The sequence below is a fragment of the Metopolophium dirhodum genome, chromosome 7 (genome assembly GCF_019925205.1).
Source record: "Metopolophium dirhodum isolate CAU chromosome 7, ASM1992520v1, whole genome shotgun sequence".
Lineage (NCBI taxonomy): Eukaryota > Metazoa > Arthropoda > Insecta > Hemiptera > Aphididae > Metopolophium > Metopolophium dirhodum.
In genome coordinates, this window is record NC_083566.1 from 17,783,225 (window position 1) to 17,806,934 (window position 23,710).

The 23,710-nt window shown below is 32.4% G+C and overlaps 1 protein-coding gene across 4 annotated transcripts in view; it reads right to left on the reverse strand.

The window, feature by feature from the left end:
* The window catches only part of LOC132948092 (uncharacterized), an 81,029-nt gene that overhangs the window by 49,982 nt on the left and 7,337 nt on the right, over window positions 1-23,710 (reverse strand). The window contains exon 1 of one of the 4 annotated variants that reach the window (XM_061018398.1): window positions 17,942-20,938. The exons of the other annotated variants lie outside the window; for them this stretch is intronic. The gene's annotated coding sequence lies outside the window, so the exon portion shown is untranslated. Of the gene's footprint in view, window positions 1-17,941; window positions 20,939-23,710 lie in introns of those variants that run through there. 4 annotated transcript variants of the gene reach the window in all.

A 23,710-nucleotide genomic window follows, 5' to 3' on the forward strand; every position in this document is an offset into this window, starting at 1 on the left:
CCTATATAGTATAGGCGTATATATAAGATAATGATAAAATAATACGAATATAATAAAATACGACGCGATCGCTGGAATATCTACGGAACTTATGGTTTTTTTTTTTTTATGCGTGGAATCACGAAGCGAATTATAAAAGTCGGATGTGTATACACAGTAGGTAGGTAGCCTACATAATAATAGTGATATTGTGCAACGATAAAAAATTAAAAATTACGGTGCACAGTTATAAAATATAATACCAATATCTTATAGTTACCGTACAATGCAGGTATATAGTATTGTTATGTACCAAAAGTACTTATCGAATGTAATATCATTGTGATGGGCACTCGTTCGCGACTTATAAATTAAAACGGCCCGTATAATGAGGGATTATTACCATATAGGTGTACGTATATTGTAGGTACACCGCCATTGATACAAATGTTATATATTTCAATACGGATCACGTCAATTAGGCTCGCACGACTCTGCCGTGGAAACATTCGTCGTCATTTATGTGTAATTTTGTTATGTGGCTTTGGTATTTATGGTCTGCGCAATTCAATTAAATTATAATAATATCGTTAATATCATAATAATATTGTATGCCCAAGTAGTATACGTGGAAGGAGATGAGCGTGGGACATAGCTTCTAGTGCAGCATATATTATATAATATATAAACAGAGTGAATGGGAGATTCACAAAGCATGCTCACTACAATTTTATCTTTTAAATGTTGATTTATTCGAATTTTGAATTTTGTAATTTTTCTACCATTCAAAAGTATACTGTGGCGGTAAACCTCTTTTTTTCAAATGAGAACCACCATTTTAACTAGATGATTTTTTCAATATGATTAAAATAATGCTTCTAAATCGACATTCGAAAAAATAGTTCCCGTGAAATTAAACTTTAAATACTCATAATCTAAAAGGTTCTGAAGATATTATTTGGGGTATATAATATTATGATGATTTGAAAGCGATATTGATTAATATTAATTTACTAAGATATAATACATTGTAAACATCGTTAGAGTATATTAAGAACTAGACTAAACATTACATCTGTTTTATATTATAAGTAAAGTATTAGGTATTAAAGAATATTCTCAGTATTTATGTATAGACTAATAACTCAGAATTTACTCGTTCGGATTTAGATTCATCAACATTTCGAAAAAAAATTATCTGAATACAAATTTAAGGTAGGTAGGCAGAAAAAATAAATTTATACCACAATTATTATAGGACACTTTTTAATGGTAAAAAAAATCAAGGTATTTGAAAATATGGTCTTCCTATATGTTTTTAAAAATTCCAAAACTCAGTATTTGAGAATATACGTTATTATAAAGGACGCACTAGCATGCTTGGTGATTATCACCCTGTATAATATATAAAGGTAAGTGCTGGAACACAACCTAACCGGGTGTGATATTATATTCACATGTTTAGTATATGCGTGTTCGTTATGTAATTAATTCGTGTGTTTTTTGTATTTTTATTAATTATTTTCTATGCGAGAGTGCGAAGAGATGTTTTATAATATAAAAACCAATAACGATATCGAGGACGTTTTAATTAAAAAAAACCATTTATTGCGAGCTATAAGGTACATACTATAATAATTGAAATACTCGTATTACACATATACCTATTATTTATAGTGTATGACGAGTATAACAATCGAATGCTGCAGCTAACGCATCGCCGAGAGCTCCAATTATATTAATTACAATTATTGTTATAGTCGTGTGGAAAATCGGGTTTTCCGTTTTCCCAAGTATACTGTACACCGTAGATTGTTATTACTGTCGTCGAGGGAAAACGGCAAAGAAAATGGCACACAAATTGGGCGACTCACGGGAAAAACGTAGAAAAAAAACAACATTAGATACAAATTATTTTGTCACCTGGATCACGCCCGCCCCGTCCTGCAACTACTAAGCTACCCAACAATGTAATAATTATAATAATAATAATGTATTATAATATAACTATTGTTTTGTGAAATCGTGAAAGATTGTCCACCGTCAAATGACAATAGAATTGTATCTGACCGAAATCTTTTCCAATAAAATGTGTGTCCGTATGTGAGGCACATATATGTATATAGGTACTGTCTCGCAGAAAAGTTTTATAATAAAAAATTATTATTTTTATTATTATTAATGTCTGTGCGTGGTCTATCGAAAATTGTGACAGCAACGTGTTATATTGCATATATATATTTTTATATTATATACATTATACATTGTTCTGGTCGTTTGCGTTCGTGACGGGTGTAGGACGAGGAGAAGATTTCCCCGGCCCTCAGTCTTTGCAGACCACTAGGATCTGATACTTTCTATTTTTTGTTTTCCAGATCTGAAAATAAAAACGCAGACGAAAATCGGGAAAATATTAAATCTCTTCTCTTGTGATATTTGTGTAGGTACCGACTTCAAACAACAAAGTGATAACGATCGATATTAATGTTTATTATTATAATATCGGTAACGAACTCGACAAATACGATATTACCTAAATATTAAACGCGGACACAGCTGTACAGTGCCTACCGTTATACCTTTGCCTATATACTTCTTATTAAATAGTGTAGACCTACATAAGTGTATAATAACAAGCGTTGATTTTCAGGAGAAAATGAAAATATTAATTAGGTATATAAAAATTACAAAAATGTACCGTCGACAAGAGAACAATATTGTATTGTACACCACCTATTTCAATATAATATGTACTGAACGACGGAATTCTGTGCGGTGACTATACAATATGTTATTAGGACGCATAGGGGTAAACATTTAAATCGAATCGGAAGAAGATGTCGTAATAAAGTTCGAAAACCAATTATACAATCATTAGAATCCACGGAACGAATGTTTTAAAACAAATTGCCCATATAGAAAAACGTGCGCGTGGCGCACATATTATTATACAATACAATATCATATCATAATATACGATACAATAATCACCCTATAAGTAGGTACCTGTATACGCGTGTACAATTATTTGCGAAAGTACGACTGTACAAATACACATTAAAACACTGGTCGTGCTACTTAACCGTTTCGTTGGCTTACGCCCGGTCTCGCAGCTGTGTAGTTGTCGGAGACACGGCCGAACGTATTTTCATGTGCCGCAGTGTAATAATAATAATAATAATAATAATATAACGTCGATTGTCCCGCGGGCGCAAAAGCTTTCTCAATCACGACGACGTTCCGCCGCAGCAGTCGTCAGTCGTTATTCTAATTAAATTCCGACATTGAAATGGATTGATCGATCGCGGACCACGGGTATTATTTTGAAATGCACGACCGTCCGATCGCAGCTAAATATCAAATAAATCTGACGACCACCGATGATGTAGCCCGTCGGAAAATCGGTCGAGTTTATAATATTCGAGTGTTGATGTATTAATTCGAAAAGCAAATAATAATAATAAAAGGAAAACCGAAAAATCTAAAATCATTCTACAGCTAATAATACACCTATATATATTATGATATTATACTATATATTACAATCCCCGGGACAGTCCCACGTGCAGATAAACTCGATAATTCTCCATATTGGATTTTATGCAATATTATTACAACCGTGACAAAAATTCTGTAATTTATCACAATTCATATCGTTGAAATAATCTTGCGGTGCGTCTGCAGAAGGTACGGCGAAAATCATCATAATAATATTATCCTGTAATATACCGCTACTTCGAAAACACGATATCTGACTCGACATAATTTATCAACTTGAACTCTTATCAGATAGGACAGAATTTGCTTAAAATTTAAAAAAAAAAATATGAAACGCTATTTTATTATTCACGTATACGTAATTACATTATTATAATATGTACATAATAATATCACGGGTCATAACAAACACATGGTAACTTCTGCAGTCGACTCAGACGAGAATAATATTAATATTAATATTTATGTATATTATGTACCTACTCGTAAATAATATAATATAAAATATTATTGTTTGAGTATTAAAAACGTTCGTATCCACACTATACACATAATACAATATATAGGTACGTATACATTATTATGGCAACGGCGGTCGTCGACCAACGCAAGTATACGATCCCTATTCGATGTCATCCATCAACGGACTTATATAATAATATAATCCGTCCACAGGCGTGGGCCTCACTTTTGTGCGCGCGCAGTGTAAACCTTCGTTATTAACTCATATTTTGTGTGTATATACATTTATGCATATATACCTATTATATTATAATATGTTACATTGCAGTATATACCTCACAATATATGTGTAAACACACAGAGCACACACGTACCTTATAACTTATATTATTATTGTTATATAAATACGGAGCGAATATTATGACATGACTATATGAAAAGGTACACCGCCGGTTAGGTTATAGACTCCGGGTTAGGTGTACTGGTTAAGTATTATGGTTAGGTTAAGTACTGTGTGCCGCGGCAGCGGGCAGCGGAGCGTGTAATCGATTTATTATTACGTTTAAATAAATTTTAATATTACTTATCAACGTTTTTTGTTTCTGTATTATTATAATTATTATTATTCGAGAAGTACAGCTCTATTACTTCATACTATACTTGTGGAAACACAAAAAGTTAATATGTTTTTGGCCTGGATACAGATACTTTTATTTTCTAACCGATTTTGCGTAACGCTTTGTTTATCACCATAGAAACGAATAGCTGCATGTAAAAAATTACCTAATTTCCACTAGATTATGCCTAGGAATTATGATTAATACATTTTCTTAAAAGTGGAAAATATCGAATAGCGTGTCATTTCTTAACGTTCTTTCTGACTTTTTTTTGATAGATACGGTTTATAACTAGTATAATTATCCCATCAAGTGCAGATGATACATTTTGATTTAACAAATTTTTTTTTATACGATTTTCTATATACAATTGTACAGAGACGTTTTAAATAAAAATCAATTATAATAAAACGTACAATATAATATTTACAACGAATATTTAACACGTGATGACTTAATAATTAGTCCGCGGGCATCGGTTTTATATAGAACAAACGGCAATATCGAATACCTATATCGTACGTATATTATTTAAAGCCCCCCAAAGCTATAATTTCAACAAAACTTATAAAATGTTTATGGACGCGATACCCATTTCAATATAATATATAATATATATATATATATTACAATATCGTGTATATTATTGCACACAATAAACCTATACGTTCATAATATATTTATACATATATAATATAATGTGTTTTTACCGCATTCTATCCTATTTTGACGACTACGCTTTTAAACAACTTTCGGTTCAAATTTTTGTTCCCGACTTCCCGAGTGGGAAAAAACGTATAACCTACCTATTTTCGGAGAAAACCGATACGAAACGGACGTCGATAGTCATCAATCCAATTTCAAGACGGACTATAAAATAGGCGTATCGTTTTTAAATATTTCAACAACGTTTCAGCCGATCCGAACCAGAACCATAATAATATGTTAAATACTGTTCAATTAGAAACTAATGGCCATACCGATTCGGTCAGAGCCCAATATATTATATTTTACTGCCTCCATTTGGATTAGACGTTGCCACTGGCCAAACAAATTGTTTATCTTTTATTTTTTATATAATTTGTATATACAATATATCATTGTCTTTAATATTCGTTTAACGATCGACGTTCACGACGTTCACGTTCACATATATATATATAAATTATAAATATATCATTATAATAGGTTAATCAGACACGAACAACGGGCGTAGATCAGTCCATTCCAAAATGGATTGTGTGCGTTTTACACCGACCGAAGTAGCGAACTCTTTAAACACAATAATCTTATAACCGCTCATTAGCAATAATAGCTGACTACGCATAAATGCATAATATTATAATATGCTATATTACTTATATTACGTACCCAATAGTAAAGTTTCGATAATATTGTACATAGGTATACACTATACACGATAACGCGGTCAGTCGAATAGTTAAATGTCTCATCAACAATTCATAATATTCAAAATATATAAATTGACTCAATCGCTTGCCGGCTTTTTGCTTCCATATAAAAACACGTTATTTTATACACATGTTTGTACACGCTTGTGATCGTTACACACCGTTAATCAGCGTATTGAATACAAGCTTTACATAATATGAACAAATAAGTTTTTAAACTGTTTTTTGTTTTCATTATATTATCTATGTATCTGTCTAGCGAACTATTTATCTATATATATATATATATCTTTAATATATTTAGGGTGTAACAGAAAGACCTTATAAAAAAAAAAATTAATAAATGCACCAATTAATTTACAAGGCTCACAAAAATGAAATATATTTTTGTTTATATTATATAGCGTTTCAGGTTTCCGCTGTCAGTCTGTATGTTTGTAGCTTGCTTATAGATACAAAAATGACTCAGCCGATTTTGACGAGAAATGTCAGAAATTGTTCTTAGATATATCAGAAAATGTGGACAGTAATTTTAACCACGTCAAAAAATATACCAATTGCTATATTCAATCCGAAACAGGCACGGATCTCGGTCGAGTTTGTACATAAAGCGAGGTACATGCACCAACTCCAATTTGCCCGTGAACTGAGGTGCACACTGAAACCTTTACTTCGATATCGCCGTAGGTACATGTTTTATATTTGTTTATTTATTCACGGTCGAAAATAGGTTATACAGCTATAGTACTAGTAAATAATAATTATAATTATTACGTGCAAGCTACTAAACTACACAACTCGACAATTTTGGTTAGATTCAATGTTTAAAAGGCTTTGTTTATTATTTTTATTGTAAAATTATACTATTTTTAAATAAAGTACAAATTAAAAATAAAATCTACGATCTTGCATTATTAAATTAAAATATTATATGAATAACTTTTACGGAAGTGTATATGATTTTAACATTTTATAACTTTATAAATAATGTGCAAAACCTTATAGTTTTCGAGGATGATGTACCAAATTTTATCTCGATAAAAATGATATTCATTCCCACGAGTATGAATACAAGTTTTGATATTCTGCCAACGAATAGATAATATTATAATAATGGCACATGCAATCAGTTAATGTTATAAAAAATTCACCCGTGGGTATATAATGAACTTTATTAGTTTTCTATTATTGTTTTGATATGCGTATTGTACATCTTTTGTATTATATTCCTAATAGAATAAAACGAAGAGATAATATAAATTATTAGTCGAGACGAAAAAATAAATAAGATAATTACCCGAAAAATTCTACTGCAGTTTTAAAGAAAATGGAGTAATCCAAACAATTTTTACATAATATTTTAATCTAATTATTGTATTATCTAGTGATACTTAAGAGATAAGGATAAATTATGTTCTATTGAAATACATTTTTACACTAATATAAAATTAAGCTTCTCGAGTATAATATGCATAGTAAATTAAAACTTGTTGGTGTAAAGTAAAATGCTCACAATACGAGATACGAGACACAAGTAGAAAATTAATTATTTTATAGACTGAGGTAAACATTGCGTTTTTCAGTAATATCATTATAGGTATACACAACTCGTACAATACTGTTTTATATCGTAACATTATTATTTATTATCATCGTTCTTATTTTTTTATTTTTAATTCATCGTTTATTTTAAACGCACGCCTGTCAAATCATAATTTTTCAATGATTTGCGCAAACAATTCAATTTAAAATGTAAATGTCCCTGTTATACAAATTATTGATACAATTTCTATTGGTACAATAAAAATAATATAATTTATTAATTTATAAAAATTTCACTTTTGTTGGTTTTTAAATTGATTACCTCATTTGTATTTGTTTTTTTTTGCATTTCTTAACTAGGTCATTTTTTTATTTTTAACAATTTAATGTAAACCAAAATAATTATTATATTAGATTTTCTGTTTTTTTTCTCGTGAATTTTTTACAGTCGTTCTTTAAACATAAATTGATCTAAAAATATAATTTAAGAATACAAACGTAGCATAACCATAACATCATTGTTCGATTAAAAAAATCCACCGTGGCAGCTGCATATACACGTACACTGCAGGACCTGATTTAAAGATTGTTGGCTTAATGAACGATTTAAATCTAAGACTTTTAATTTGCAGTATACGTGATAAGATACTTCGAAGCTAGTAGAAGAAAAATCGTGTTATTTATACCCCTCTAAAAAAAACAACTGTTTACATTTTGCTTTAAATCCAATGTTATAAGAGTGTGTTTTTTTTAAAATCTTAACGTTAACGATGATATAGGTACTTGATGATAGTTAATAATATAAAATAACCTAACCTATATTTGAGTATTTGACCATAGTGGCGGTCAAATGATTTTGTCAAGGGGGGCGAGAGTATGGCTGATTTTTAACATGCACTATTTGATTATTAAAAATATAATTTATGGTTATCAGATTTTAATCATTGAAAAAAATGGTTATGGGGGGAACCTATCCCCGTTTGACAGCCACTGCATTTGACTCAATTGGCGTTTATTGATTTCTCCTTGGTACATATCATTATTATTATTATTACTATTTTTTTTTATTATCATTTGAAATAACCCTCGGCAGAAGTGGTCATTGGGAGAGATTTACATATTAAATTTATTCATATAAATATGGATTCCATAAAAATGATGGATACATGGATAACATCATTATTACAGATCCAGTTTGCCCGATTTTGTTGTGCATAAATATGGAATGGGACCTCGCTCAAATTAAGCCCCATATAATATAGTATACCTATATTATTATCTTTATATTACACGTCACACCAACCTGCTGCCATAAATGGTCGTCGAGTCATAATATCAATAATAGTATAACAATATTATAATAATATATCGCTTGGTTATAATGTTGACGTTATTGTTTTAAAGGCAACCAGAAAAAGTGATATATTTTTTTTTGCGTTTTACCGAGTTTTAATGGCAAAAACGTTAACAATCGCCGTTCTATAATACACTACATTGTACGTACTAATGTACTATATCTGCTCTAGAATATAACATATAGATAGAATTTAATTATATATATACAGAGTGTAATATGAAGTCCCGACGAAAGAAATAACTTTTGTTCTGATCAATAATTTTTTTTTATATATCATTAAAGACTCTTGTGGTTACAAGTGCTTACCTATATAGTAAATAACTGTTTTATTTTTATTTCAATTATCATTTTAAAACAATTTTAAATCTGAAATAAAGTTTTTTTGAAAACTTATTATTTTTTATTCAGTCAAAAAACATTTTTAATTCAAAAAGTATAAACTGTTTTTAAATATTTCATTAGAATTTTTAAATATAGGTACTTGTGAAAACCTAAATATAATTTTAAAAAGTTATTACTTATCAAATTAATGACACTTACTTCAAACAAATTGTACAAATTTTAAAAAAATCTTAAAAATTAAACCACTTGACTTAGATAAATGTTTTTACAATCAAAAGTTTTCTAAAAATCAGATTAAAAATTGGCTATTTTAAAATTCTTAAAATAAATTTTAAACAGATTTAAAATTTGTTATGAACAGTATTAAAAAATATTATATTAAACGTGTAGTGCACGAGTCAATGAATTATATTATATTAAAAAAAAAATTAAAATATATTGATTAGAACAAAAGTTATTTCATTTATCAGTTCTTCCTGTTACACCCTGATAGTACGTTGACCTGTGCCTGGCACGGTAGTCGGATCGAATATCGTCAACACAACAGCACAGCGCGCCGATGAGGTTTCCGGCCGCTCAAAAACTCCATTGTGTTGGCCGTTTATGGACAATAATAATATGATGCAAGTAGTATGTACCTACCGTATTAATAAGGTATTATTATTATTGTCAAAGAGTGCGGTACTCGGCCAATACGAGTGGCCTTTATTTATTTTTCGTAATTCAACGAATATATACATGACCGCACTACAGACCGTTGTTATTGTGCGCCGTACACTTATAATATGTATAGGTAAACGTCCTCTCCACTACGCGGACAAAGTCATAAAAATAAATTGACATTTTGATTGAAAAAATAACAATCAAACTATAATATATACGACCGGTATAAAAGCGCAAAGAAACTACGCTTAGGAAAAGGGGAGGGTGGAACGAAAACCCGACCTTCGACCGTTGGAGAGTGCGCGCGGTTACATTACGGAGGCGATTATTGTTTTGGACATTTTATAGCGAAAAATCGTTAAAAAATAAAATAAAATACATAATGTAAAACGGAAAACGACCGATTACGCCCGCGGAACGTGCGTTTAACGTGGAACCGAATTAGAGTTTTTGAACATTCGTTTTCATCATATATATGTATAACTAATATATTGAGAAGTGTCGTCCGCGTAGGTTGAAACTTGAAATTATATTGTTAATAACTTCGTACGTGGACATAATCGACGTAAGGCCAATATTACTCGCTAGTAATATATTATTATATGAATCGAATGACCACTGACCGAGCTATAATATTATTATTATGTGCACGAGAGCCTAACTTTGTACCAGCTATTATATAATATTATTGTTTCCGTGCCGATGTGCTGCAGCGCGTCCGTCGAAAAGCAACTTATTTTTTTTATACAATATGGTACAACACAGTAAATTGACGAAAATTCCAAATAAATTGCATCCGTGTATTGCTGTCTGACATCATCTCTATAGCTGTTTGTTGTCTCGGTGTTTTGACGTAAAATCCATTCTATACGTCTCGCGCGGTGTTCTTTATAGTCCCATAAACAAATTGAACATAATTTCATGACAAAAACTCTATGTGTAATAATTGACAAATGCGTTTTGCAATAACACGTTCTCCAGAGAGGAAAAAAAATAGCATATTATTATGTATAATATTATATGTCTGCAGTTTTTGAATGCGATTAAATTATTAGCGTACTATATGTTTTATTAAGGTTAATCGAAACGAATTCGACACGCATATATACAACTATATTGTAAACGTGTCCTGCAAAGGAACTACATTTTACGACTGCGTATACAACAATACAATACGTCATAATATTATATTATTATGATATGTTTTAATTTGAAACAGAAAAAAAGACGCTCTCCGACTGTAAATTGATAAAATTAAGCGATGATAATATTATATTATTATTACAAGCTTATATTTTAATTCCGTTTGCGAAAGAGTTTGCGCGTACGCTAAATGTTAATAATATAATATATTATTTATTTCGAAATGAAAAACGTGCGGCGTCATATGATAGCGTTCAGGGGCGTTACTGGTGCGGCTGCAGGTGATCATATTATGGCATATTATATTTTCGTTCTCGCACAATATAGGCAATGCCCGCTCGTTCTACATAAAGAATTGACAACATTACATTAATATTATTATTATTTTGTTTGCACGTCAAGGCGATGCGGTCGGGGGAGGGGGGTTGATGTCGAACCGTACCATTATATTATATAATAATATTATATTTTAATTACACGATCGACGGCGCCCGGTAGAATATTAAATGCTGTGGGCGGGGACGTGTCGCGGATTTTCTATTATGCCGCGACTACTGTGTAGTGCGTGATCCGGATGCTACTGCTGGACCTCCGGACAAGACGCGAATCGAATCCGAGTAAACAATATAATAATATTATTATATACCTCGGCGTTTACTGCCGTTTGGTATTCATCCGATTGCATCGACAACGACACGAATAACGAAATCCGTTAATGTGCAGTGCGTGACACGTAAACGCGCGAGGAGATTTGATATTATTATAATATCACAATAAATTAGTCGTCCTCGTGCGGTGGCAGCGGTGACGAACGAAAACCACCCGTGGCTTTTTTTTTTTAATAATTATAAATCATACGCAAACTGCGCATATAACGACTATAATGTATTGTTCAAATAGTTGTCTCGTGCAGACGCGTATATGGAAATAGAGATAAAGAGAGAGATAGAGAATAGAGTGTGTGTTCTCACAATCTGTGTCTCTCAGATGATAACTCTCCACCAATTACTTTGATGGAATATGTCATATTCTTTCATCCCCTCCCACAGTACCATTCCAAAAATGCAAGTTATATAATATTACGTAGTCTAATTTCTGTCGTTTTTAGAATTAAAACTCATTGACTTTTTGCTTCGAGGTTATTATACTTCTCGACACATTATTGATATTTGAATAGACTTTAATTTGACTACGTGTCAGTGAAAATGTCCGATGCTCTGGCAACGTAATATCATTATCTACCCGTCTCACTATCACACCCCACTCGTGTTGGCCACTTCAAATTTCCGCAGCAGTATGCACCCCCATAGAGAACTTAAAATACGAAACTTTTTTATTATTAATGGGTATATTTATAATTTAATAATGCGCTTAATATAATATAATCATATCAAAATGGTAGTCTCGCTAATATTATACTTGAGTAGGTATACATATTGTATAATAAAGTATAAACGTTCTGCTTGTAAATCATATTATATAAGTTATTATTACTATTATTATTTAACAAAGTTCAAAAGTTAAACAGCTGAAAATTCGGTAATGCGTCGTTTAAACGTACGTTTAAATAGCTCTCGGCGATACGATCCGTTTGAAAAACCGCACGAAGCTCTTTACATACACGAGAAAATGCGATACGATTATATTATATATACTCTGAAGTCAGCTTCGTGCTGCAGATAGATCTTGACGTCTTGTGTATTCAAATAAAAATAAAAATGTCCTTTCACATTGGAACTTCTTATTTATATTATATATATTTTCTATATGAAAAATAATACCTACTAGACATGCATTTGGGAAATGGAATGAAACTTGTGGTGAATCTAGAAAAACGTGGGATTCAACTCCACAAACGCCCCCCCCCCTCATTGCCCCTTAAAATCATTATTATTAGTAAATTCCATTGGTAATTATTAATGAGTAGCTTAATAAACACGATAAGCAACAACTTAATCATAAAAACTTAAAATTAGGTATATAAAATATATACAAAGGTACACACAACATTACGACGCTGTGGTTACTTTAACACAAATCACTTACGTAAGAATTTAGTAAAGAACTACGTGCATGGAATATAAAATGTAAATGTTAATTCAATAAAGGACAGATTAAAGACGTTTACAGTTAACCTACAACCAATAAGGCTTAGGTGTTATAAATAATATGATTGTGCGGGATCTTGCCCTCTCATTCTAATCGAGGTAAAAAAAAACTGCCACTGCACGCATCTGATAGACCTGCACAATGATAATAATTAATGATACTTAATATTATTATGAAAAACTATTTCATAAGTTGTCCCACAGATTATGAACTGATTTAAATGGTAGGTAAGTACGCATTTTACGACTGCGGTCACTTTAAAGGTATAATAGTTATAAGGTATAGTAATTCTAAACATTATTCAAGTATAGTTTTTTAACCGTCCCGGACGTGTGTCTTCTCTGAATCTGTGCCAATATTTCCTTATGTTGACGTGCTGCTATATAATATTATTATTATCGTTTACACATACAATATGGATAAGTCATAGTCTGCTAAACTGTTTAACAGGACGTATATTATAGTTACTATATATAGTTAAAATCGAATTGGCGCATCAACGCGTTTTGCACCATCTTGATCGTAAGGTTTTTAATGTGATAAAACGAGATTTAGATGAAATTCTATGTGGTACTATACGAGAAATAAATCGATAAACCTGTTTTCGCAAAATAAAATATTATTAATAAATACAAGTATTTTAAAAAAAAATGATTACCATTATAAAAGCGAAATCTAAAATATTGTACGATTGAAATAATAATATTAATAATAAACAAAATTATAAGCACCATTAAGGCATAAACCATTCTGACTATTAACATTGAACTATGTACGGAATACGTTGATGATGATAATAATATTATATTGGAGGATTTACTGCAGCAGTGCCAAGTATCGTTTTATAATGAGTATTTTAATACGATTGCAAAATAAAAACGTATCACACATAAATAAAACGTACTAATAACGTAAATGCCTGTTCGATTTTAAGTAAACGACAAAAAAATTACGAAATAAATATCGTTTTGTATATTATATTAACGCATTTGAGGGATTTTTCAAAGAATAATTCATTATTTCACAGTTATTTCGTAATCACCGAATAGAACACATCGAGAGCGAAACGCGTATTTTTTTATTATTAGATGATATTGTTATGACTTACCTAAATGGTTGTTATTTTTTTCTTCTAATTTTGTTATTGTATCAATGTTCATTTTGAATTATGTTATATGAGCGAAATTAACTATAAATGTAATTTCTTATGACTTTATAGGTTTGGTAATAGATATATTATTGTATACGAAACCTGTAGGTAATATGCATTTAGGCTATATAGCCACAAAGTCCAAATAGCCGCATAGGTAACCTCAATATCAATTTTTAATTGCTGTATGTTTATACCATAAATATTCCATGCTGAAATTCACTGTGTACATCAAGTGAATATATAATTGATTTTGTCTATAGTTAATATGGTTAAAATACGACGAATTAAACATATTATAATATTTAACCTAATATTTCATTTCAAATCTAGTATAATTAGTAATAATTATAATAACATCATCATCATCATCATAATATAAAGAACACGGAAACGTTTGAATGCGTGATTATAATAATAATAGTAATAATACAATCAAGTGTATAGTAAAAATGTAAAATAAAATGTAAAACAATAATAATAATAATATTGTCGACCATTTCCAAGTGACCAGTTTCAGGTATCATATAAATTATAATATAACTATATTATGTACCTATGCAAATCTGACACACAGGTACGCCTACGAGTCGTCGAATTTTTTCGCGCTTACTAATAGAAAAATTACTGGTTAAAAGGTTTAGTGTACAATATAAACTCGTGGTTATTATCCGTTCGTCAATTTCCGAAGAACCATCCGAATAATGTTATAGGACGAATAATAATATTATTAATATATGCTTCGCTTAATGTATCAAATCGACAAGTGCCTAACTATAGGATTATACTATACAACTATACTACAGTGTCTTCGCGACAATGATGTAACGCGTTCGGCCATTAAAAAAATTCTAAATAGGTACCATATTAATATATTACACGCATATATTCACATATAATATACTGTATAGGTAGGTTGTACCTACGTATTTTAATAACCTCGATTTCGTTCATGACCGCGTATATTTTATTGTGTTAATACGCCGAACGTGACTCAAAAATATTAACCGATATTACGATGCAAAGTCGATTTTTTTTTTTTTGTAGGTACGCATTATATCATATTAACATTTGCGTGTCGCCGTGACGAATGTAAATAGGTACGGCTAGTGTATAATATTATTAAAGGGTCTGGAGATTTGTAGCATACGCAATTGCATAATATATATATATAGCACGTACGTCATGGACTTATTTCCTGTCCGCACATTAAAATGGACTTTTGTCAATGGTCTTAACGAACCATATTATACGCACAGGTTGGAATCCATTAAGAACACTTACCTAATTTAGCGTGTTTGACCACGATCGCGCGTATCTACGAGTAAACAAATTAGTATAAAGCGGTATTAGCCACTGAACATTAGAAAATAATATCACTTTTTGAAATCGAAATCGAGACTACCTATATTTGTGTGTTGTAAATGTTAAATGGTAATGCAACATTTGGCTGTTATCGGTCACATGCCATCGCGGTAATAACATTAGTTTTAACATATTATCTATATGGCCTAGCTGGTTAGGTAAAATCAGATATACCTACGAGTTTGCCGCTATACCATACTACGCCACAGGTTGCAGGTATCGTCGGCAATCGAGTATTGAAAATATAAAATTATGAAAACCAGTGGTAGATATATAGGTACGCAAACAAATTGATTCATTAAATAACATATTTTTACTGCCGAGTACCGATGGGTATAAAATGTTTAAATAATACCTACTAATTTATAATAAGTACTAATATTAAAATACCACTTCGTACCTATTTAAATTGTACAACTTTTTTTTGTACTGCATATTATATTCGTAAATTTATGTGCATATACGCATAATATAATTAAATATGTTATAGCCTATAGGTAATAAAATAGCACGCTTTAAACTGCATATAAATCCTAGCTTTCATTACAAGTTATTACAATAAACAATATATTATATAATAATATGTGAATAAAATATTTATTTTCTGAATGTCGACAAGATGCATCTGACGATTGATTCTCACTTTAGGTAGGTGATATGAGTTTGCTATATACGTACACACAATAATATATTATTATATTATACGCACAGACAATATAACTTCAACTCCTGCAAACGGCGTATCTACACATTTCTCTCAAAAATGTCTGCCGATTTTTTCGTTTTTTTAACTGTCGCTTTTACTAATTCCCGCATACCATATTCCGGTATGTATTATGCGGTTGCTGTTAAAATTATTTTAATGTATACAACATAACCGCTGACCGTAACAAATTATGCTGACCAGCTGCAGTCGAATTCGCACCGTTGCAAAAACATATTATTATCGTGCTACTATATTAATGGAAACTGACGGAAACCTATAAACAGACCGGACCGTAGTTATGATTGTGTCATCGTGTGTACCTTTAGGTTTTATAATATATTATTATAATAAGCTGCACACACGCATACACTGCACACTGGTCGTAAACATTCCGACGATGAATGACATCCGCGCGGAATAAGTAAATAACGACAATAACGTTCGAAAGTGATTTTCAAGGTGCCTCTACGCGTCGCACGTCGTCATCGTCCGCTGATTTCGTAACGTTTCGTTTTCGTCGAAACGTTTCGGGGGCGTCAAAACTTTCAAAATACAGACGGCGAAGAATCGCATCGAGTCCCCCGCGATTATTACGTCCGGTTGTCGAAATAATCGCGGCTATTATTTTTTCCTTAGCTCAAGCGACAAGCGTACATAATATTATAATATTATAATATACAAAACAATATGTCCAAGGTCCAATAAGTTTTTCTTACAGGTGTTTTTAAGCTTATCGTTAATATTTCTGACTATATAACGTGCGTATTATAGAACTGTCTTAAGTTAAAATTTATAATATCAGTTTTTCGTTATCATTTGTAAACATTTTTGAAAACGAAATTCGTACGTAATTATGTTTGACACTTTGACAGTAGTATTTTAAAATTGTCCAATGACGATTGCCTGTTTGGGAAACGCTGTTGAAAACCAACACATAAAATATTATTCAAGTATAGGGTTAACTGGTTTTCTGAAAAAACAATTTCTTAACACTTCGATTTACCTATTATCTGTTATACATAATATTATGTGAACATAATATACCAGACGAGGCGATACGATATTATACTTGTTAGACCGTATTGGCTACTTGAATACTTCGGTAGTTGGTGATGTACTACATGATATTTGTAGGTATACTTGCAAGTTACAGTGTGCTACAAAACCTCGTGGGTCCGGCACACGTGTGTCAGTGACATCACGAAGTTTAACGCGTGATCGTGGTTTCATCGAGATCGGTCATATTATTTCGTTACCTGCACGTGCGAGTGTGCGACCGACGACGACAAACAACTGTTGTCCGCGTACGTCGTAGGCTCGTAGCCCGTAGGTCGTTAGAGGCAACTCGGCAAGTGATGAAATCGATAGATTACAATAGTATAAAATATTATATTCGTTCGTCGTCGTCGTCTTTTTTAATATAATATTTACGAATCGCACGAGACAAATGCTTTTCCGTCGATAATAAATTTTACGAACAGGCGCGGTGAGACGGTGTAGCCTGCTCTCTCCGACAAGGCCGTCTGTTATATTTTCGCGTGTACTATGATCACAATAATAATGATAATAATAACAAAAACATCAAAATGTACGTACCCAGGTCAATAATTGGAGCAATATTATTACAGAGCTTCAGGTCACGCTGGTTTGTAGTTGCCCCGGGTCGATCTTTACTGTTCGACGCGTAATTATGTAGTGCAGGTTACGATTTTTCACGGTGTCTGCGTGTGTGTGCGTGGAAGAGAGAGAGAGAGTGAGAGAGAGTGAAACAGTGTGGGTGTAGGTGTCACTCGATTCGGTCCAATGCACATTAGGGCATCGCGCCCGGGACGGACTAGACGGTTAATCCAGCTGTTTATTATTATTTTTCTCTCTCTTTCTAAGTCTATTCTTAGTCGACCGTCATCCACCGTGTAGAACGGATTAAACCCATTATATAAATTACTAAAGATGCGAATTGGATCCACAAATTACAATGATTCACACGACGACGACGTCCGACCGACGCAACTATTATTATTATAATATAAAAACGGGGTGCTCATAATTTACCATAGTGTTCGTACTCGATACAATTGTCCGGATTTGTTGGGTCCGTTTTACAGTTTATGGTTTTTTTTTTTTTTTTAATGATTGTACGCGTCAAACAGAGCTGTTATTGCGTAATTTTATAAGCTGTCAAAACTGATGTACATTGAGTGCCGACGAAAACGCGTTTTACAATTTTCAACCCTAGTTCCACGATTGGACCGCTCCGAACACGGAGAGTAATCCTCAATTTCATTTTGACCGTCGTTGTTTTTCGTGCGAGATTTACAATAGGTGCTCATTACTATGGTATAGGTACCTATATTGATTTATCGTGCATACAAATCTACTATATTATGTAGTATGTACAATGTACTTATGTAATATATTTAGGTTTTAAACAAGCTGCAGTTGCGGATCGCGTATCTATTTCGTTGTGCAAAAGCGCATATTACGCATATTATCGTATTATAATTAATTTTGTCGTTGAAACGGTCCACCGACCGTCGGTATCGTGATAACGGAAATGCCCACAGCGTCCATAGGTGGATGTACGCCTATTATAATGTTATATTATAACTACACCGCGATAACTAATCAGCATTCGCGCTTATTCCACCGTGTGTTCGCGTAGTCCCCGGTCGTCGTTCGTGTCTCATCCGAGCTGATTCGCATTGAACGATTTGATAATAATAATATAAATAAAACGGTACACGTAGTCCGTTACACACATCTTATGTTACGTATAGCAGACATCTCATCTCGTATACCCTTCAATTATATATGCGCAAACACCCTATTGTGCAATGCGTTTGAGATATAAAACATAATAATATTATATACTATAGCCATAGTACCTTTGGTACCGTTAAAGAGTCTTATATACGATAAACGTACCTTACCACTAGACAGACGCCGCGTGGAGAGTTCCGCGATTGCATACTCGATTTACGACGCAACTCATGACCGTAGGCGGTTGCTCGTCGACAAGTGTTTTTTTTTTAAAAAAAATATTTTTCTTTTAGCCGATGACGTTTGATTGCTATTTTTTTTTTATTTTCCTGCGAAGCGCATTCAATTGCAGAGTTATACCATATTCCGATCGTAAATGCATATATAGTAATAATAATAATATGAGCATTTATAATCAATGCAGTTGTACATATTTCACATTGTCTATAATATATAGGTATAACCATGCACTCCGAAAAGTCGTTAACGCATTTTTCACGTCCATGTAGACTGTAGAGCACTCGTGTACCTATGCATTATAAAATACTCTAAAATAATCTGCATGGTCAGCCTAACGTTAAGTCTTATATGATTGTACGTTCTTTGATAATCTACTTATCTACTTACGCATAATAAGTTAATACTATATATATTATATAATATTTGGATTTGAAAGTTTACTATATGATTATTTGTGAACTCGTATTGCTTTATAATAAATAATACAACATAAATATTATATATTATATACTATATATCTTTTTATACTTGAATCGGGCAAAAATCGTTTTGCTGAAATGTATTTAACAAAAACACGGTAGATACTTGCGTTTAGTTGAAGCCGTTAATTTAACGAGATAAACGATAAACGACTTACTATAAAGATATAATAATAATATTAGTGCATAGACGCAAGGCGTTTATTTAATATAAAATTGTTCTAGATAATCTTTCGACGGCTATATTAATATATACTATATTTGTATACTAGTATAGTTATAAAGTATATACTAACCCACGAATGGTAATCAAAATATTCATATTTCTTCATCTCTTGTTTTTGTGTTAAAGTGTTTTATTTATTTATTTGCTACTTTCCACGACCTCTTGCATGTTCCAACGTGTCAATTTATTGGCGGGATAAAAAGTGAAAGAATATGTGAGCAAAAATGAAAAAAAAGCATTGTATACATAATATTACGATTTCGAAATCTTCGTAGTGCCTACTATTATTGACGTGATCAATGGCTTAGTGTCCATTATAATATATTATGCTCTCTATCCAGCAACTCGTGTGCGCATGTAAGTGTTGTACAGTTGCAAAATCTGGCAGTCTGGTTGACATTAAAATCAAACGATAAATTAAGAGTTTTCGCAGCCTCACGTCGGTCGAAAATTATGCGGTGATTGGGTCCACCACTGACACCACGATGCAATTTTTCTGCAGCACCGAGAGGAGGAACAGGAGAAGTAGGAGGTAGATACTCTGCGTAGGCGAAGGTTTGTCGTCTGCATAACGATAGTCGTGCCATTAATCACACATGTCTTGTTTTTTTTACACGAAAAACATCTTAAGACACCGGGCCACTATTATAATAATAATAATATAATATTGTCGAGGTATTATATAGGTTTGCAAATAATATGAAAATCTATTGGTGGCAACAATTTTTCTTCACGCGTATTTAGGAATAATGTTCCGTGCGATCCTTAAACGTCATCATAAATAGTCTAATAATCATCATATTTAACATCTTAGACATATTATTATTATGTCAAACAATTCTAAAGTGATTGGATGGCGTCGAATTGGTGAATTTGTCAAAAACAAAACAACAATAATTAATAGAGACATAATGTTTTTTCGGACACTGCGGTATAGTCACGCAAAACAAAAGAATTATATAATATAAACAATATAGCAATAATAATGAAATCATGTATAACTTACTATAGTCTACGTGAAATAATAATTAATATATTATTTATATTTGATATGTCACTTCTCATTATAGTATTATTGTGTGTGCGGTGCTTTGTCGTTTTAAAATAATTGGCGAATGTTTATTATACACACACACACACATACACACACGGTTGTACTCAGAACCGCCATAATAATAATAATAATAATAATAAGAATAATGCATTCGACAGACAGCTGACATTGAGTGCAAACAATACGGGCGGCCGGACGAACATTTGTTGAGGGTACGAAATTAATTTTAAAAAACCTATTTAGCTTTCAAGGGCACGCAAAACACAAGTGTGCCCATATTATTATTATGTATTATATTATATTACGGTATAAAATATTATGAAAGGGAAGCCCGCGGTATATCATCGATTTCCAAGCGCGTCTCAATGGCGCGAAAACATACAAATAAAATTCTGCCAAAACATTATTACTGCCCAAACAATACGCTATATTACAATGCTGAATGTAGTATATATGTACCTGTGTACCTGTACACCTCGACCGACCAACCGTCAATAAATCGGTTTCGAAATCCAGAGAGTAGGTCTTTCTCGCCGGGGGCTGGAACCGATATTTCGCCGGAACCCTTATATTTAATTACTTAGAGTGCTGAAACCTAGTACGAAAGCTTATCACGATTTCAATCTAATAATAACTGATAGTAGATATCAGACGTAAATCCTCGATGTATGGCCTGCAGGACAACGTCGGGCGGGACAGCTAATATTAGAATATATAGGTAAGTTTTATGTATTTTAGTAGTGCGACTATAATAAGACGTGTTTTCAATTTGATAACAATTAAGAAAATAGTAATATTTAAATAAATTAGAAGTATAATTTAATTTTAGTTGTGAATATTGTTGACCATAACACTGCAGAAACCTCAATTTTTTTTTAATTTGGCGAACCGAAATCTACATATTATTATACCAAGTTATTATCCCACGGTTTTGTCTTAGGTACACACGATGTGGTACGCTCGGCGACTATAACGATGTACTTACGACGTTCGTCTCGCAGAAAAGCTTCGAAAATCGAAAACGTTTTTATCCATAGTCATATATTATATTATACGAGTATACCGAGCACCTACCTACCTACGGCGAAATACCTAGCATAAACACTGAGCGCGATCCGCACGCGTTATGACGTATTAAATTAATATCACGTATCTCGGCCTATGTGTATGATATACACATCACGCGGAGAGGTCGTGGCTGGCGATAGTTGGACGTTTCACCCGCGGCGTTTGATTTGCCCCCTCCGACCACCCAACGCACGTGCGTTGTGCTCGATATAATATGAAACAGACGCCTGGCGGGTATATCACATACACATATTATTATTATTATTATCATACACTATTTAATATTGTACGGGTATAACGCATAAGTCGGTACAATATGTTATAATATAAACGTTCATCTGTCAGCGATCGTGCACACCCGTTCGGATGCAAAATATACCTTCGAGATTTGGCCCTGTGTGATAAAAAAAAAAAAAAATTACCAAAAAATAACGTGACGCGGCACACGGGCACCGGCCGGAGACGTGAGTCCTACGCACGTTACGTGGGACCTATACGCTGCTTTTCGTCTGTCCGCAGCAGACTAATTAACCCGGTCCGATCGCGGCGATGCGTAGAGTATAGGTATACTCGACATGATAATATGGTAGGCATGGTATATACCTACAAAAACTACACATATTATATCGATGTACAAATAGTATACACCATAATAATATTATACGATATCGCATAATGTCGACGATATTATTTTAGCGGCAATCCGACATGATAATTATTATTATGATATTATTATTATTATATCGTTACTATAATTATGTTTTGCGGGGACGACGGACCCGGTCGTGTCGTAGGGCGTATCGGTTTTATTATTATTATTACGAATTACGATTATTATGTTATTATCGTATGGATATAATAGGTATATGCGCGCGAAATAAACATAACGACGGACCATACGCATAATAATATAAACGAGCGGCAGCAGCAGACACACTGACCTAGTTTTTGAGGTCTTTCCGACGAGACATTGTCGCGTGCGCCCGCACTATATCGATACAATTTTCGACACGTATGTTAACACAATCTTATATAGTACTATATTAAATAGCGAGTTTTGCGTTTGATCGCTACCACATTATGATGTACAATATTTGCGTACCTATACACTACAGTCGGGTGATATACTCTAGTTATTTTAAGGACAGATAACGATGTGATGGACGGATATTGAGTCTCTTTTTATTATTTACTTAGTATCGATAGGGCCTGGATTTAAATGTAAAGACTATTAAAAATGCTCTAAAAAATAATCAAAAAGGCCTTTTCATTATAATATTGTTAAAAAAAATAACTCAAATTGTTTTGATAAATACGCAAGTGAGTGAAATATGATAAAACGTTTGGCGTTTTAACACTTCTCTATCTCACTAACTAAACTAATCTAAATCTAATCTAATCTAAATAATACCGATTGTGGGCACGCCTAATCATAGATAAATTAAGAATGGATAGGACAAGCCTATACCAGTTTCATATGGGGCCGTGTGCTTTTTTGGGGAAGAGAGAACGTAAAGAGAGAAAGACAATATGGTGCT